This window comes from Panthera pardus, unplaced genomic scaffold (assembly GCF_024362965.1).
Source record: "Panthera pardus isolate Hobbes unplaced genomic scaffold, ASM2436296v1 HiC_scaffold_17, whole genome shotgun sequence".
Classification (NCBI taxonomy): Eukaryota; Metazoa; Chordata; class Mammalia; order Carnivora; family Felidae; genus Panthera; species Panthera pardus.
This window is the reverse complement of record NW_026526732.1, coordinates 79,901,519-79,918,678: the sequence shown is the minus strand read 5'-3', so window position 1 is coordinate 79,918,678 and position 17,160 is coordinate 79,901,519. Positions and strand designations below refer to the sequence as shown.

Here is a 17,160-nt window from a genome sequence, read left to right as displayed (position 1 = left end):
TCCCTTTCACCCATTTTGCCAATTCCCCTATCCCCTTTTCCTCTGGCAACTACTAGTTGTCTGTTTCTATGAGTCTGTTTCTGCTTTTTGTTTGTTTGTTTGTTTGTTCCCTTGTTTTTGGATTCCACATATAAATGCAATCATACAGTATTTGTCTTTCTCCTATTTCACTTAGCATAAAACCATCTGGGTCTATTCATGTTGTTGCAAACGGCAGGATTTCATTCTTATTAAATCTTATAGTTGAGTAATATTTATTTATTTGTTTATTTATTTATTTATTCACATCTCCTTTATCCATTTATCAGTTGATGGACACTTAGGTTGTTTCCATATCTTGGCTATTGCAAATGATGCTGCAGTAAACATAAGGGTACATACATCTTCCCTAATTGGTGTTTTTGTTTTATTTAGGTAAATACCCAAGAGTGGAATTACTGGATCATATGGTATTTCTATTTTAAAAATTTTGAGAAACCTCCATACTGTTTTTCACAGTGGCTGCACCAATTTACATTCCCACCAACAGTGCACATGGGGCCCCTTCTCTCAAAATTTTTGCCAACACCTGTTATTTCTTGTCTTTTTGATTTTACCATTCTAACAGGTGTAAGATGATATCTCATTGTGGGTTTTTTTTTGTTTTTTTTTTTTAATATATGAAATTTACTGTCAAATTGGTTTCCATACAACACCCAGTGCTCATCCCAAAAGGTGCCCTCCTCAATACCCATCACCCACCCTGCCCTCCCTCCCACCCCCCATCAACCCTCAGTTTGTTCTCAGTTTTTAACAGTCTCTTATGCTTTGGCTCTCTCCCACTCTAACCTCTTTTTTTTTTTTTTTTTTTTTTTTCCTTCCCCTCCCCCATGGGTTTCTGTTATGTTTCTCAGGATCCACATAAGAGTGAAACCATATGGTATCTGTCTTTCTCTGTATGGCTTATTTCACTTAGCATCACACTCTCCAGTTCCATCCATGTTGCTACAAAAGGCCATATTTCATTTTTTCTCATTGCCACGTAGTATTCCATTGTGTATATAAACCACAATTTCTTTATCCATTCATCAGTTGATGGACATTTAGGCTCTTTCCATAATTTGGCTATTGTTGAGAGTGCCGCTATAAACATTGGGGTACAGGTGCCCCTATGCATCAGTACTCCTGTATCCCTTGGATAAATTCCTAGCAGTGCTATTGCTGGGTCATAGGGTAGGTCTATTTTTAATTTTCTGAGGAACCTCCACACTGCTTTCCAGAGCGGCTGCACCAATTTGCATTCCCACCAACAGTGCAAGAGGGTTCCTGTTTCTCCACATCCTCTCCAGCATCTATAGTCTCCTGATTTCTTCATTTTGGCCACTCTGACTGGCGTGAGGTGGTATCTGAGTGTGGTTTTGATTTGTATTTCCCTGATAAGGAGCGACGTTGAACATCTTTTCATGTGCCTGTTGGCCATCCGGATGTCTTCTTTAGAGAAGTGTCTATTCATGTTTTCTGCCCATTTCTTCACTGGGTTATTTGTTTTTCGGGTGTGGAGTTTGATGAGCTCTTTATAGATTTTGGATACTAGCCCTTTGTCCGATGTGTCATTTGCAAATATCTTTTCCCATTCCGTTGGTTGCCTTTTAGTTTTGTTGGTTGTTTCCTTTGCTGTGCAGAAGCTTTTTATCTTCATAAGGTCCCAGTAATTCACTTTTGCTTTTAATTCCCTTGCCTTTGGGGATGTGCCGAGTAAGAGATTGCTACGGCTGAGGTCAGAGAGGTCTTTTCCTGCTTTCTCCTCTAAGGTTTTGATGGTTTCCTGTCTCACATTCAGGTCCTTTATCCATTTTGAGTTTATTTTTGTGAATGGTGTGAGAAAGTGGTCTAGTTTCAACCTTCTGCATGTTGCTGTCCAGTTCTCCCAGCACCATTTGTTAAAGAGACTGTCTTTTTTCCATTGGATGTTCTTTCCTGCTTTGTCAAAGATGAGTTGGCCATACGTTTGTGGGTCTAGTTCTGGGGTTTCTATTCTATTCCATTGGTCTATGTGTCTGTTTTTATGCCAATACCATGCTGTCTTGATGATGACAGCTTTGTAGTAGAGGCTAAAGTCTGGGATTGTGATGCCTCCTGCTTTGGTCTTCTTCTTCAAAATTACTTTGGCTATTCGGGGCCTTTTGTGGTTCCATATGAATTTTAGGATTGCTTGTTCTAGTTTCGAGAAGAATGCTGGTGCAATTTTGATTGGGATTGCATTGAATGTGTAGATAGCTTTGGGTAGTATTGACATTTTGACAATATTTATTCTTCCAATCCATGAGCAGGGAATGTCTTTCCATTTCTTTATATCTTCTTCAATTACCTGCATAAGCTTTCTATAGTTTTCAGCATACAGATCTTTTACATCTTTGGTTAGATTTATTCCTAGGTATTTTATGCTTCTTGGTGCAATTGTGAATGGGATCAGTTTCTTCATTTGTCTTTCTGTTGCTTCATTGTTAGTGTATAAGAATGCAACTGATTTCTGCACATTGATTTTGTATCCTGCAACTTTGCTGAATTCATGTATCAGTTCTAGCAGACTTTTGGTGGAGTCTATCGGATTTTCCATGTATAATATCATGTCATCTGCAAAAAGCGAAAGCTTGACTTCATCTTTGCCAATTTTGATGCCTTTGATTTCCTTTTGTTGTCTGATTGCTGATGCAAGAACTTCCAGCACTATATTAAACAACAGCGGTGACAGTGGGCATCCCTGTCGTGTTCCTGATCTCAGGGAAAAAGCTCTCAGTTTTTCCCTGTTGAGGATGATGTTAGCTGTGGGCTTTTCATAAATGGCCTTTATGATCTTTAAGTATGTTCCTTCTATCCCGACTTTCTCAAGGGTTTTTATTAAGAAAGGGTGCTGGATTTTGTCAAAGGCCTTTTCTGCATCGATTGACAGGATCATATGGTTCTTCTCTTTTTTGTTGTTAATGTGATGTATCACGTTGATCGATTTGCGAATGTTGAACCAGCCCTGCATCCCAGGAATGAATCCCACTTGATCATGGTGAATAATTCTTTTTATATGCTGTTGAATTCGATTTGCTAGTATCTTATTAAGAATTTTTGCATCCATATTCATCAGGGATATTGGCCTGTAGTTCTCTTTTTTTACTGGGTCTCTGTCTGGTTTAGGAATCAAAGTAATACTGGCTTCATAGAATGAGTCTGGAAGTTTTCCTTCCCTTTCTATTTCTTGGAATAGCTTGAGAAGGATAGGTATTATCTCTGCTTTAAATGTCTGGTAGAACTCCCCTGGGAAGCCATCTGGTCCTGGACTCTTATTTGTTGGGAGATTTTTGATAACCGATTCAATTTCTTCGCTGGTTATGGGTCTGTTCAAGCTTTCTATTTCCTCCTGATTGAGTTTTGGAAGAGTGTGGGTGTTTAGAAATTTGTCCATTTCTTCCAGGTTGTCCAATTTGCTGGCATATAATTTTTCATAGTATTCCCTGATAATTGTTTGTATCTCTGAGGGATTGGTTGTAATCATTCCATTTTCATTCATGATTTTATCTATTTGGGTCATCTCCCTTTTCTTTTTGAGAAGCCTGGCTAGAGGTTTGTCAATTTTGTTTATTTTTTCAAAAAACCAACTCTTGGTTTCGTTGATCTGCTCTACAGTTTTTTTAGATTCTATATTGTTTATTTCTGCTCTGATCTTTATGATTTCTCTTCTTCTGCTGGGTTTAGGCTGCCTTTGCTGTTCTGCTTCTATTTCCTTTAGGTGTGCTGTTAGATTTTGTATTTGGGATTTTTCTTGTTTCTTGAGATAGGCCTGGATTGCAATGTATTTTCCTCTCAGGACTGCCTTCGCTGCATCCCAAAGCGTTTGGATTGTTGTATTTTCATTTTCGTTTGTTTCCATATATGTTTTAATTTCTTCTCTAATTGCCTGGTTGACCCACTCATTCGTTAGTAGGGTGTTCTTTAACCTCCATGCTTTTGGAGGTTTTCCAGACTTTTTCCTGTGGTTGATTTCAAGCTTCATAGCATTGTGGTCTGAAAGTATGCATGGTATAATTTCAATTCTTGTAAACTTATGAAGGGCTGTTTTGTGACCCAGTATATGATCTATCTTGGAGAATGTTCCATGTGCACTCGAGAAGAAAGTATATTCTGTTGCTTTGGGATGCAGAGTTCTAAATATATCTGTCAAGTCCATCTGATCCAATGTATCATTCAGGGCCCTTGTTTCTTTATTGACTGTGTGTCTAGATGATCTATCCATTTCTGTAAGTGGGGTGTTAAAGTCCCCTGCAATGACCACATTCTTATCAATAAGGTTGCTTATGTTTATGAGTAATTGTTTTATATATCTGGGGGCTCGGGTATTTGGCGCATAGACATTTATAATAGTTAGCTCTTCCTGGTGGATAGACCCTGTGATTATTATATAATGCCCTTCTTCATCTCTTGTTACAGCCTTTAATTTAAAGTCTAGTTTGTCTGATATAAGTATGGCTACTCCAGCTTTCTTTTGGCTTCCAGGAGCATGATAAATAGTTCTCCATCCCCTCACTCTCAATCTAAAGGTGTCCTCAGATCTAAAATGAGTCTCTTGTAGACAGCAAATAGATGGGTCTTGTTTTTTTATCCATTCTGATACCCTATGTCTTTTGGTTGGCACATTTAGTCCATTTACATTCAGTGTTATTCTAGAAAGATATGGGTTTAGAGTCATTGTGATGTCTGTATGTTTTATGCTTGTAGTGATGTCTCTGGTACTTTGTCTCACAGGATCCCCCTTAGGATCTCTTGTAGGGCTGGTTTCGTGGTGACAAATTCCTTCAGTTTTTGTTTGTTTGGGAAGACCTTGATCTCTCCTTCTATTCTAAATGACAGACTTGCTGGATAAAGGATTCTCGGCTGCATATTTTTTCTGTTTAGCACACTGTAGATATCGTGCCAAGCCTTTCTGGCCTGCCAAGTTTCAAAGGAGAGATCAGTCACGAGTCTTATAGGTCTCCCTTTATATGTGAGGGCACGTTTATCCCTTGCTGCTTTCAGAATTTTCTCTTTATCCTTGTATTTTGCCAGTTTCACTATGATATGTCGTGCAGAAGATCGATTCAAGTTACGTCTGAAGGGAGTTCTCTGTGCCTCTTGGATTTCAATGCCTTTTTCCTTCTCCAGTTCAGGGAAGTTCTCAGCTATAATTTGTTCAAGTACCCCTTCAGCACCTTTCCCTCTCTCTTCCTCCTCTGGGATACCAATTATGCGTATATTATTTTTTTTTAGTGTATCACTTAGTTCTCTAATTTTCCCCTCATACTCCTGGATTTTTTTATCTCTCTTTCTTTCAGCTTCCTCTTTCTCCATAACTTTATCTTCTAGTTCACCTATTCTCTCCTCTGCCTCTTCAAGCCGAGCCATCGTGGTTTCCATTTTGTTTTGCATTTCGTTTAAAGCGTTTTTCAACTCCTCGTGACTGTTCCTTAGTCCCTCGATCTTTGTGGCAAGAGATTCTCTGCTGTCCTGTATACTGTTTTCAAGCCCAGCGATTAATTTTATGACTATTATTCTAAATTCACTTTCTGTTATATTATTTAAATCCTTTTTGATCAGTTCATTAGCTGTTGTTATTTCCTGGAGATTCTTCTGAGGGGAATTCTTCCGTTTGGTCATTTTGGAGAGTCCCTTGCGTGGTGAGGACCTGCAGGGCACTTTCCCTGTGCTGTGGTGTATAACTGGAGTTAGTGGGCGGGGCCGCAGTCCGACCCGATGTCTGCCCCCAGCCCACTGCTGGGGCCACAGTCAGACTGGTGTGTGCCTTCTCTTCCCCTCTCCTAGGGGCGGGATTCACTGTGGGGTGGCGTGTCCCGTCTGGGCTACTTGCACACTGCCAGGCTTGTGTTGCTGGGGATCTGGCGTATTAGCTGGGGTGGGTAGGCAAGGTGCACGGGGGGTGGAGGGGCAGGCTTAGCTCGCTTCTCCTTAGGTGATCCACTTCAGGAGGAGCCCTGTGGCAGTGGGAGGGAGTCAGATCCGCTGCTGGAGGTTTGGCTCCGCAGAAGCACAGAGTTGGGTGTTTGCGCGGAGCGAGCAAGTTCCCTGGCAGGAACTGGTTCCCTTTGGGATTTTGGCTGGGGGATGGGCGGGGGAGATGGCGCTGGCGCCTTTGTTCCCCGCCAAGCTGAGCTCTGCCGTCCGGGGGCTCAGCAGCTCTCCCTCCCTTTGTCCTCCAGCCTTCCCGCTTTCCGAGCAGAGCTGTTAACTTATGACCTCCCAGACGCTAAGTCGCGCTTGCTGTCGGAACACAGTCCGTCCGGCCCCTCCGCTTTTGCCAGCCAGACTCGGGGGCTCTGCTTGGCCGGCGAGCCGCCCCTCCGCCCCGGCTCCCTCCCGCCAGTCCGTGGAGCGCGCACCGCCTCGCCGCCCTTCCTACCCTCTTCCGTGGGCCTCTAGTCTGCGCTTGACTCCGGAGACTCCCTTCTGCTAATCCTCTGGCGGTTTTCTGGGTTCTTTAGGCAGGTGTAGGTGGAATCTAAGTGATCGGCAGGACGCGCTGTGAGCCCCGCGTCCTCCTACGCCGCCATCTTCCGGAACTGAGCCCATCTCATTGTGGTTTTGATTTGCATTTCTCTGATGATTAATGATGAGCATCTTTTCATGTGCCTGTTGGCTATCTGTATGCCTTCTTTGGAAAACAAATTAATCAGATCATTTTTTGGTGTTGAGTTGTGTAAGTTATTTATATATTTTGAGTATTAACTCCTTATCAAATATATCATCTGCAAGTATCTTCTTCCTTTCAGTAGGTTGCCTTTTCATTTTGTTAATAGTTTTCTTTGCTGTGCAAAAACTTCATTTTGGTGCAGTTCCAATAGTTTATTTTTGCTTTAGTTTCCCTTGCCTGAGGAGATTTATCTAAAAAAAATATTTCTATGGACAATGTCAAAGAAATTACTGCCTGTGTTTTCTTTTAGGAGTTTTATGGTTTCGGGTCTCCCATTTAGGTCCTTAATCTATTTGTGTATGGTGTAGAAAAATGGTCCACTTTCATTCTTTTGCATGTAGCTGTCCAATATTCCCAGCACTATTTATTGAAGAGACAGTCTTTTCCTCATTGTATATTCTTGCTTCTTTGTCATAGATTAATCGACTATATACATGTGGATTTATTTCTGGGCTTTCTATTCTGTTCTATTGATCTATGTGTCTATTTTTGTGCTAGTATCATACTGTTTTGATTACTACAGCTTTGTATGGTCTTGAAATCTAGAATTGTGGAACTTCCAGCTTTGTTCTTCTTGATTACTTTGGCTGTTTGGAGTCTGTTGTGATTCCACACAAATTTCAGGACTATTCTGGTTCTGTGAAAAAGATCATTGGTATTTTGATAGGGATTGCACTGAATCTTTAGATTGCTTTGGGTAGTATGGACATTTTAACAATATTAATTCTTTGAATATATCAGCATGGAATATCTTTCCATTTGTGTCCTCTTCAGTTTTTTTCATCAGTGGTTTATAGGTTTCAGAGTACAAATCTTTCACCTCGTTTGTCAAGTTTATTCCTAAGTATTCTTTTTGGTGCAATTGTAAATGGAATTTTTTCTTAATTTCTCTTTTTGCTACTTTGTTATTAGTGTATAGAAACACTACTGATTTCCAGGTATTTTTTTTTTTAATTTTGTATCCTTCAACTTTACTGAATTCATTTATAACTTCTAATGGTTTTTTTTTTGGTGAAGTCTTTAGGGTTTTCTCTGTATGAAATAATGTCATCTGAAATAGTGAGAATTTAACTTCTTCCTTAGCAACATAGGTGCCTTTTATTTCTTCTTCGTGTCTGATTGCTGTGGCAAGGACTTCCAGTGCTATCTTGAATAATAGTGATGAGTGGAATCCTAATCTTGTTCCTGATCTCAGAGGAAAGGATCTTAGTTTTTCCCAATTGAGTATGATGTTAGCTGTGGGTTTGTCATATATGGTCTTTTAATGTTGAGGTATGTTCCCTTTACACCCACTTTGTTGAAAGTTTTTATCATGAACAGATGTTGAATTTTGTCAATGCTTTTTTTCTGCACCTATTGAAATAATCATATGATTTTTATGCTTTGTTTTGTTGATGAAGTGTATCACATTGATTGATTTGTGAATATTGAGACATCTTTGCATCCCTGGAATAAATTCTACTTGTTTGTGGTGACTGATCCTTTTAACGTATTATTAAATCAGGCTTGCTAATATTTTGTTGAAGATAATTGAGGATTTGTTGATATATTTGGGAGCTTTCTTTCCTCTTATTTTTTGGATTAGTTTGAGGAGAATAGGTATTCTTCTTTAAGTGTTTGGTATAATTGACCTGTGAATCCATCTGGTCCTGGGCTTCTGTTTCTTATGAGTTTTTTGATTAGTGATTCAATGTTGTTACTTGTAATTGATCTGTTCAGATTTTCTATTTCTTCCTGATTCAGTGTTGTTAGATTGTATGCTTCTGGGAATGTATCCTTTTCTTTCACGTTGTCCAATTTGCTGGCATATAATTTTTTTGTAGTAGTCTCTTACAATCCTTTGTGTTTCTGGGGTGTCAGTGTTACTTCTCTTTCATTTCTAATTTTATTTACTTGGGTCCTTTCTTATTTTTCTTGATGAGTCTGGCTAAAGGTTTATCAATTTTATCTTTTCAAAGAAACAGCTCTTGCTTTCCTTGATTTTTTTTCTATTTTTTAAGTCTTATTTCATTTATTTCTGCTCTGATTTTATTATCATTTTTTCCCCTACTGGCTTTGGGCTTTGTTCCTCTTTTTCTAATTTCTTTAGGGACAAGGTTAGATTGAGATTGAGATTTTTCTTGTTCCTTGAGGTAGGCCTTTATTGCTATAAATTTCCATATTAAAAATAAATTGAATGAATGGATGGATGGATGGAAGAATGAATGAATGAATGAATGAATAAATAAATAAATAAATAAATAAATAAATAAATAAATAAATTCCATCTTAGAATTGCTTTTACTACATGCCAAAGGTTTTTGGAACATTGTGTTTTCATTTGTTTCTATGTATTTTTCTATTTCCTCTTTGATTTCTTTGTTTATTCATTGCCTGTTCACTAACATGCTGTCTAGCCTCCACTTGTTTGTGGTTTTTTTTCTGTTTTTTTCTTTTTTCTTGTAACTGATTTCTAATTTCATACCATTGTGGTTGGAAAAGATGCATATGATTTCAGTCTTCTTGAAGTTATTGACTTGTTTTGTGGCCCAACATGTAGTCTATCCTGGAGATTGTTCCATGTGTACTTGAAAAGAATGTGTATTCTGTGGTTTTTGATGGAATGTTCTATCTCTTTTATGTCCATCAGGTCTAATGTGTCTTTCAAAAACACTGTTTACTTATTTATTTTCTGTCTGGATGATCTACCCATTGATGTAAGTGTTAAAGTCCCCTCCTATTGTATTGCCGTCACTTTCTTCCCTTATGTCTGTTAATATTTGCTTTATGTATTTAGGTACTCCAATGTTGGTTACGTAGATATTTACAATTGTTACCTCCTCTTGTTGGATTGATTCCTTTATCATTATATAATGTCCTTCTTTGTCTCTTATTACAGTCTTTGTTTTAAATTCTATTTTATCTAAGTATTGCTATCCTGGCTTTTGTTTTTCCTTCCATTTGTGCGGAAAATCTTTCTCCATCCTTTCACTTTTTAATCTGTGTGTGTCTTTAGGTTTAAAGTGAATCTCTTATAAGCAGCATAGTTGAGTCTATTTTTTAACCATTCCTGCATACTATCTATTGAATGGAGCATTTAGACCATTTACATTTAAAGTAATGATGATGGGTATGTACTTATTCCCAGTTTGTTAATTATTTTCTAGTTATTTATGTTCTCTTATTTCTTATGTGCAATTCTTGAATGGTGTAATCTATCTTCCATATTAGTATAAAAATTGCTGTTCTGAAATAAAAGCCTCATGTCATCTAAAAATCCACTTTTGACTTCTACTAAAGTGCATTGTATATAATATAAGCCCCATAAAGTGTTTGGAGGCTTTTAAGTGAATGAATAGATGAACTGGATGATTGACAGTTGAGTAGGTTCAGTCATAGTTATTTTCAGATTTATTAGCTATAAAACAATTGTTGGAAGAATGCCAACCATTTAAAGCCATTTGCTCATCCTTAACCTTTGAAACAACTGGCCATATCACATCAAACTATTATAGATGAAGTTGTTTATCAGTTTCTTGATTTATTTTATTAAATCAACCAGAAACAATAATTGTACTTTATATGAAATTTTGGAATTGAATATGTCAATAATTATAATCCTAATAACTACAGTAGGATGTCTACAGTATTACACCATGGATTATTTCCTAGTGGCAATTTAAAGTTCAGAGTTCTTTCAGTCCCAAACCCATATACATTGTACAACACAAAGGAATACACTCCCTTAACTAAAAGTGACTAATTCTTAACCACTAAATTGTAATTCAAAACACATTCTTTATAAGTGTACCTAGACACATTTCTGTAAAGCTAAAAGCATCCAGAGATATATACCACTCATCTTGCTATAAATTTAAATGCAATCCTGACCTGTATTTTTATGAATTAATAAAACTGTTACTTGGGCAATCCAGGTTTTGCAATTAATCAAGAGAACTGTATCTTTAAGAGAGTATCCTAGCAACCTTTCAGCAAGCTCAGGAAAGACCCAAATGACAATATACACCGATTTAATTATGCTGCTGGCTCTATCAAACTTTGCAGTTAATCAAAAAAAAACACTTAAAAACAGAAATAGAAATTAAGTCACAGCTGAAAATGAGAACAGGCGAAGGAGTGTAAGGGGAGAATTTCATAACTGAAAGATAACTTTTTACTTGCTTATCAATAGAGTAAAAATGAAATTGGTAAAATTATAATTCCACAAGGAAGTTGGTAAAGTTACGATTGCTGTGAGTGTTAGAACCAATATTATATTGATTAAGAGATTGCTAGTCCAAGGCCAAAATTACATTGGGATAATCACAGCTTTAAGAATATATTTAAGTTATACAAGCCCACTACATTTTTAATGGCCCATCGAATTGTACGTTTCCTAGTGGTAATGCATTTTATGGGAACTAAGCCCTTGAAAAACAATGTTTCTCCTGAGTACACATTTGGAAATGTAGCTAATTTCATAACCACCACTTCCTTCACCCACCACACCCCCTACCTCATCATCACCACCATCACTATTTTGCATGGCCCAGTACTGGGCACCATCTTTAACTGTTTATATCTATATCTGTTTATAACACATTATACAGCAACAGGTATGTCCTTGATGAGGTGGGGGGTTTTGGTAACAGCCATATAAATCAAGGAAGTCAAAGAAAGGCAGATGGAGACTTTATATAGCAAACAAAATCCAAATTCATAAAACATGGCCTACTTGTGTAGGTAGAGGTAGGTACTACCTCTGGATGTACATCAGAATTCTTATTTATGTGTCTTCAAAGATGCAAAAAGTGGACACATGAGAAATTTGAATACTTCTAATTTTTAACATATTCCCTGTTTATAGGCCAATTTCATTTAGATAATTTTAATGTTTCTTAAACCTCAAGCAAAGAAGTTACTTGCCTGGAACATTAAGTACACACACACACACACACACACACACACATTTTTCTCAAATTTTAAAAAGCTAAACTTTTAAATTTAATAAACTTGTTGCTATACCAAAGTGCATGCCCTACAAAGAATGTCAAATTTAAACCATATTGTTTAGTTCTTCAGGAAATGTGGTAGGACAACATTTTGAGGGTTTTTCTGGAAGCTTAGGGACGACAGGCTATGATAGAGGAATGACATATGAACCACTCCATCTTTTTGGTGCTGGTGGTTCCAATGGCATTCCTCTTCCCTGACTAGTTCAACTCTTCTGATACATAACAGAGGACTGTTATAGACCATAACTGTTGTAGCCATAAAAAAGACAGTGGTTTGTTTCTGGTCCAAAAAGTGCAGTGTGAGGGGGCGCCTGGGTGGCTTGGTCAGTTAGGCATTTGAGTCTTGATTTCACTCAGGTCATGACCTCATGGTTTCGTGTGCTCAAGCCCCACATTGGGCTCTGTGTTGACCGTACAGAGCCTGCTTGGGATTCTCTTTCTCTCTCTGCCCCTCCCCTGCTTATGCTGTCTCTCTCAAAATAAATAAACTTAAAAAAAAAAGTGCAGTGTGAGGGACAAAGGTGAGTTCATATACTGTACGTTCACACTATGATCCCAAGCTGTGCTAAATTTCAATTTGCAAAACCCTGCAGGCAGCCAATCTAAGTAGAAATGCCCCTCAACCCCTCACCTACTAGTGTTAGCTCAGAGCACTGGTTCTCAACCTTGAGTTGCATCAGAATCCCCAGAGGACTTGTTCAAATACAGAATGCCTTACACCCAGAGTCATTGATTTAGGAGGTCTAGGGTGGAACCTAAGGATTGGCATTTCTTCTTTTAATGTTTATTTGAGAGAGACAGAGAGCAGGGGAGGGGCAAAGAGAGAGGGAGACAGAATCTGAGGCAGGCTCCAGGCTCTGAGCTGTCAGCACAGAGCCAATGCAGAGCTGAATTCACGAACCACGAGATCATGACCTGAGCCCAAGTCGGAGGCTTAACCGACTGAGCCACCCAGGCTCCCCAAGAACTGGCATTTCTAACAAGTTCCCAGGGGACACTGGTGAGGCTTGGGGGGTGGGCAGGAGACACACTTTGAGAACTAATGCCTAAAGAATAAAGCAAACTTGTTTATTTAAAACTAGACCTCAGAGTTATGGGCCCCATTGATTCTGGACCCCAGTAGTAATGTTTGAGTGGTAACAGATTCTCCTGGCATATGTTCTTTGGTTCTACTGATTCTCTTTCTCTGCTGAAAAATATTTTGGATACAGAACATAGAGATTTGTGCTGATTATTGAAGGAGTTCTTCTGTAAGTGCTTACGAGAGTAAATTAGGATGCCACTGACATTAGAAACAAACTGTTGGAGGTAAATTTAAGAACCGGAGGGAAGTCCTTGTAGAAGAAAAACAAAACTGCAATAAACCCATGTTTCTAGGTGTACCCAGAGGTTTTCAGTATCCCAACTGTGTATATATGGTAACTCTCAGGTTCTTTTTATCAGTGTGAAAAAAAGCCCTGAAGTCTATGATGTCCTGTTACAGATAGTGTGAAAACTAGGCCTTACCAGGATCCACATTAACTGGGACAAAAATTCTGAAATTTGATATTCAGGTCAGTTAAAGAGAGAAGAAAAACAGCTGCCTTTGGCCATGCTATTCAGGACACCCCCCTTAGCTATACTAGCAGAGAGGCTTCTTCTTGAATTCTAATACTCTGCCTTCAGACCAGAGCAGGGGCTCCTATTTCTGTTACTCCTCCATGGAAACAACTGGAGAAGCAAAACTATGTGTGTGAAGCTGCTTCTCCCACAGGCTGCCTGTTCCTGGGAGCAGCAAAGTCCTTCTGTGGGCGACCGCAACCTCCGCATGGGTCCATAATGACAAGGTGACTTCAAAGATGGCAGATTATAGGGTAAAATATCACATTTAGTTTTTAAGATACCATATTGACAAGCTTCTGTTGGGGTATTGATACAGAAAAGTTTGGGGTATTGATACCGAAACAAAAGAAAATGCTTAATAGGTAATGTTCTCCCTCTACTGACATGCCTGTTTTACTTAGTCTCTTCTCTCAAGAAAACATCATCTCATTTAATCCTCACAATAACTGTAAACTATGATCAGCCCCATTTCACATCTAAGGAAACCTTAAGAAAAGTTACATTATTTGACCAAAGTTTTAATTAGTAAGTGGCAAACTGTTTCTACCCTATCCTGTTTCTACCCTATCCTGGCTACCCATTTCTAAGTTTTGTTTTGTTCTAGATTGAAATAGAGTATGTTCATTTATATATAGATGTATTTCACAAATGTAGCATTTGGTACAAAAAAAGTACATTTCTGGAACTCCTCTGTGAACTCTAAAGTGTTAATGTCTTACATACTCATCTTACAATAATGATGGGACAGTTCACCCTTCAACAACAGAATTAACTTCATAGTGCAACCCCATGGTTGTAATCATATTGCTAAAATGGCTTGTTGCTAGAGATACGGAGTTTTGAGTAACTAATGCTTGTTCCATTAAGAGCCTTTTGATATATTTTTTTTTCCATAAGAGCCATTAATTAGATAGTGTTAATTGGAAAATACAGGCACACCTCATTTTATTGTGCTTCACTTTATTGCAGTTCACAAATACTGCATTTTTTATAATTTGAAGGTTTGTTGCAACCCTGCATTGAACAAGTTGGTGTCATTTTTCCAACAGCACTTGCTCATTTCATTCCTCTGTCACATTTTAATGATTCTTGTAATATTTTTAATTTTCATTTTATTTGTATGGTTATCTCTAATTAGTGATTTTTTAATTAAAATACAGCTGACACACAATGTTACATTAATTTCAGGTGTGCAACATAGTGATTCAACAAGTCTGTATGTTATGCTATGTTCATAGCAAGTATAGCTATCATCTGTCACCATATAAAAATATCTAATCAGTGATCTTTGATGTTACTGTTGTAACTGTTTTGGAATGCCAACCGCTCCCATATAGGATGGCAAACTTAATCGATAACTGTTGTGTGTGTTCTATTCCACTGGACATTTCCCATCTTCCTCCCTCCCCTTGGGCATTTTATTCCTTAAGACACAACAATATTGAAATTAGGCCAATTAATAATCCTACAAGTCTCTTAAGTATTCAAGTGAAAGGAATAATCACATTTCTCTCACTTTAAATCAAAAGCTAGAAATGATTATGCTTAGTGAGGAAGGCATGTTGGAAGCTTTTGGTTGACAGACCAAAAGCTAGGCCTTTTGTGCCAAACAGCCAAGTTGTGAATGCAAAGGAAAAGTTCTTGAAGGAAATTAAAAGTGCTACTCCAGTGAACACATTAATGATAAGTGAAATGGACTATTGCTGATATGGAGAAAGTTTTGTGGTCTGGATAGAAGATCAAACCAGCCACAACATTCCCTTAAACCAAAGCCTAATCCAGAGCAAGGCCCTAACTCTTTTCAGTTCTATGAAGGCTGAGAGAGTTGAGGAAGCTCCTGAAGAAAAGTATGAAGCTAGCAGATATTGGTTCATGAGGTTTAAGGAAAGAAGCTGTCTTCAAAACATAAAATGCAAGATGAAGCAGCAAGTGCTGATGTAGAAGCTGCAGCAAGTTCTCCAGGAGAACTAGCTAAGATCATTAATGAAGGAGGCTACTCTAAACAAGATTTTTCAATGTAAATTAAATAGCCTTATATTGGAAGATACCATCTAGGACTTTCAGAGCTAGAAAGGGGAAGTCAGTGCCTGTCTTCAAAGCTTCACGGGACAGACTGACTCTCTTCTCAGGGGTCAAGGCAGTGTTTTTACCATCCTGAAAATCCTAGGGTCTTTAAGAATTATGATGAATCTACTCTGCCTGGCTCTATAAATGCAACAAAGCTTGGATGATAGCACATATGTTTATAACATGGTTTGCTGAGTATTTTAAGCCCAGTGTTGAGACCTACTGCTCAAAAAAAGCCTCCTTTCAAAATATTACTGCTCATTGACAATATATCTAGACACCCACGAGCTCTGATGACATACAGTGATATTCGTGTGATATGCATGTTGTTTTCATGCCTGCTGACACAGCATCCATTCTCTCTCCATGGATCAAGGAGTAATTTTGACACTCAAATCTTATTTACGAAATACATTTTTTTAAGACCATTAGTTGCCATAGGTAATGCTTCCTCTGATGGATCTGGGAAAAGTACATTGAAAAGTTTCTGGAAAGGATTCACCATTCTAGATGCCATCAAGAATGTGATTCATGGGAAGAGGTCAAAATAGCAACATTAACAGAAGTTTGGAAGTTGATTCTACCCCTCACGGATGACTTTGTGGGGTTCTAGACTTCAGTGGAGAAACTAAGTGCAGATAGAGACACAGCAAAAGAATTACGATTAGAAGTGGAGCCTGAAGATGTGCCAGAATTGCTGCAATCGCATGATCAAACCCGAAGGGATGAGGAGCTGCTGCTTACAGAGGAGCAAAGACAGGGGTTCTTAAGATGGAATCTACTGAAGATGTTGTGGAGATTGCTGAAATAACAAAGGGTTTAGCCTATCACATAAACTTACTTGATAAAGCAGCCGTAGGGTTTCAAAAGATTGTAATTTTGAAAGTTCAACTGTGTGTAAAATGCTGTCAAATGGCATCACATGCTACAGAGAAATCATTCCTGAAAAGAGCCAATTGATGTGGCAACCTTCATTGTTGTCTTATCTTCAGGAAATGCCACCACCACCCCCAGTTTCAGCAACCGCCATTCTGGTCACTCAGCAGCCATTACCATTGAGGCAGGACCCTCCACCAGCAAAAAAATTTACAACTTGCTGGAAGCTCAGATAATGGTATTTTTTTTTTTTTTTTAGCAATACTTTTTAATTAAGGTATGCATTTACTTTTAGGCATAATGCCATTGTACACTTAATAGACTATAGTATAAACATAGCTTTTATATGCAGTAGGAAACCAAAAAAATAATTCAACTCACTTTATTGTGGTGGTCTGGAACCAAATCCACCATAACTGTAAAGCAAATTGCTTTTTTATGTCCAAAATTTCATCAGGAAAAATGCCTCCCCCTTTCTGTAGAAGTTGTGATCGTTCCATGAAGAGAGGTAGAAGGGTGTCATCCTTCCCCTACACAAAGTCACCAGCCCTATAGGTGGGCATATAAACTAGCCCACCAGATTTTTGCTGGAGGTATAGGAAAGATTTTCTTTTTGAGGTCGGTGCCAGCTGCAGGGTGCCAGGCTAAGAGGTGGACAAAGTAAGCACTGTTATTTGAACCTCCAGATCAATGAGCTTTCCATATTTAAGCCAAAAATAATATTTTTTTAAAGCTGGTTTGATTTGGGTTTCCATTATTTACCACTTAAAGAGTAAATGCAAAATTCTTTTCTAAAATATCTTATTTCTTTGGACTTCTTGAGACTATTGAATATAGTCTATTATTAGCCCGAGTGTAAAATGGGAGTAAGTATCCACTTTAGAAAGAACTTTGTGAGGATTAAATGAGCTA

At 38.2% G+C, this 17,160-nt stretch overlaps 1 long non-coding RNA gene across 1 annotated transcript in view; it reads left to right on the top strand.

Moving 5' to 3' along the window:
* LOC109263324 (uncharacterized) overlaps positions 1-17,160 on the top strand; it is a 118,573-nt gene that overhangs the window by 80,738 nt on the left and 20,675 nt on the right. Inside the window, exon 2 of the long non-coding RNA XR_002078156.2 lies at positions 13,457-13,556. This is a non-coding gene — a long non-coding RNA (uncharacterized LOC109263324). The remainder of the gene's footprint in view (positions 1-13,456; positions 13,557-17,160) is intronic.